Source organism: Tupaia chinensis, unplaced genomic scaffold, assembly GCF_000334495.1.
Source record: "Tupaia chinensis unplaced genomic scaffold, TupChi_1.0 Scaffold150208_1, whole genome shotgun sequence".
Taxonomy (NCBI): Eukaryota; Metazoa; Chordata; class Mammalia; order Scandentia; family Tupaiidae; genus Tupaia; species Tupaia belangeri.
Genome location: NW_006210047.1, coordinates 18,021 through 20,487, shown reverse-complemented (window position 1 = coordinate 20,487; position 2,467 = coordinate 18,021). Strand labels below are relative to the sequence as shown.

General features: G+C 36.9%; 1 pseudogene; it reads left to right on the top strand.

The window, feature by feature from the left end:
* The first annotated feature begins 448 nt into the window (after nt 1–448).
* LOC102489396 (vacuolar protein sorting-associated protein 29 pseudogene) overlaps nt 449–2,467 on the top strand; it is a 15,477-nt pseudogene continuing 13,458 nt past the window's right edge.

Sequence of the window (2,467 nt, the reverse complement as noted above, 5' to 3'; positions counted from 1 at the left end):
TCTGTATTGACTGATATGCATGGTATTCCTTCTGGAGAAGGAATGTAAATGAAATGTAATACACTGTAAAGTTATATGTGATTCAACTTAATATAAACAAGATTATGATGATAATAAATAAAAATTAAAAAAGAAAGTGGAGGGAGCAGCAAGTCCAACAGAAGAACATTATCCAAACTAGTCACATTGTGATAACATCCAATTTGCTTTGGTTATTAGAGTAATACTAACAAAAGGTAAGGATTAAGGATGCTGGAAGGCTGCACTGGATACAGAATCTAAAAGCCCGAGTTTTTAATCTCATGCATACCACTCTAAACCTCCGTTTCTTCAATAGAGAATTGGGATAATAATGCTAGAGTTACAGTGGGATTTAAATAAAAACTAGGATAAGAAGGGGCTTTAAAAATCCTACAGTAAAGTACAATATTTGGAGCTCTTGAGAATGATGGATTCCACAGAGCTGAGAGGAAGAGAACTTACTGGAGGACTCTGCAGAGTGGAAGTCAGTTCTGCTGAGGCTTCATCACCTTGGAACCCATCATTGGGTTAGCCCATATGAGTTGGTCAGGATACTTCAGACCTGTCTTTCAGAAGGAAGCCTTAGAGTACCCTCTTAAGTTTCCTTTCCCTAACAGCCAAAGCCATGATACTCAGCCTATCCAAACCCATATTAAATGAAAGCCTCACTTATCATTTAAAAGTAGCAGCTTCTAATTAGAAGCCCCTTTTGCTGATATTACACTTTAAAATTTAGAACTTTCCAGGATTTTAAGAACAATTGGAACCCATGAAAATAATACTTCAAATTCAGTCATTTAGACAAGAAAAGTTCATTAACTCCTATGAAGGATGCAGTACTTATTTGGATGTTCAGAGGGGTTTTCTGTCTCCTTCCCATGCTGCTGCATACTTGGGGCTCTTCCTCAATTCATGATCAGGACATTTGCATTTATGTTTACAACCAGCATAGGTCACTCCCAGAATGCTGGCTGTTGGCAGGTTTATAACTCTGCAAACACATGCTGGCAGATAAACATGTCTTTCCCCCACAGAGCAGGATGTAAATTTTCCTTAGCAAATGGAGCCAAGCTGTTTGGTTCAATCATCTGCATGGGAATTCACAGCAAACAAGGAAGAGAGGCTGTTGCACTCCTCACCAACTCATTCTGGTTCTTCGCAGTAGAATTCTTTAATAACTTCTCTCTGTGGATCTCTGGGGTCTTGATGAGGCAGAAACCCCCAGCTCATCTTAGACTCCTCAAATCCCACTGTTTCATTTCTTCTTCACATGTCCAGACTACCTGTGCCTCGTGTCTACATTACTGTATTACTAACTGGTTTCCCTCTCTGAACTTCCCATATTTAACCATGTCATTTCCTCACTTAAAACTCTTTGTGTGAACCGCTGCATATTGCAATGGCTAACATAAAAATACATTGAAGTGCCAGTGAGTATGTGGAACAACTGGAACTCTCATATTTTGTTGATGAGAATGTGAAATGGTACAACCATTCTGAAAAACATCTTGGCAGTTTCTAGAAAAGTTAAAATGTACACTTTTGGGTGTTTTCCCTTTAAAAATGAAACTTTATGCTTACACAAAGACATGTACATAAATATTTATAGTGGTTCTATTTATAATAGTCCTACTTGCAAAGCAATCCAAATGACCTTCTAGAAAGGAATAGATAAATGTCTATATAATGAAATACTACCCAACAATAAAAAATAATGAATTATTGTAAAGAAAAATGGCAAAAACAAGGACAGCAAAAATCTTTTAGGGCACTGGAGGCTAAGGGCTGATTCTAAGATTTGTAGGAACTGGAACCCAGATCTGTGCTTGTCTTTATAGAGGAATTATGAAGGAGATATTTAAATTGGTAATATTAGAATATGTAAGACAGGAGGTATACCATCCTTTGGATATGGAGATTTTATAATATGAATTGGTTTAACAAATTAATAGTATGTAAAGCTCTGGAGAGCCTATTTTGAAGGGATTCCCCTGGTGTAGAGGGATTCCCTCTTTTTTGTTTTTTAAGATAAGCCATGAGAGTGTGGTGAGTGTGTTCTATAAGGGCTTGGCCAGTAGGTTTATGAAGAATTCAAGTAACATGTTATATTTGAATATCTTAGAGAATATGAGTAAACTTTAGGCCAGTATAGCAGGGGCCATTATCTTATTTCATTGTTTAGGGACACCCATAATGATAATACATTCAAGAAGATAAGAACAAGATGTGATTTTGTTTTCTCTTGATGAAGGGGTGGCATGAATTTAGAATAAGTATCAATAGTTACATGAATAAATTTAAGTTTATCGAAGGAAGGCTCATGACTAACATCAGTTTGCCAAATATGATTATAGTGAAGTCCTCTAGGATTAACTCTATGGGCTAAAGATGGGCCTGAAATGAGCTGACAGGAAAGACATATGCAGACATTGGCTTGGGCTTGTCT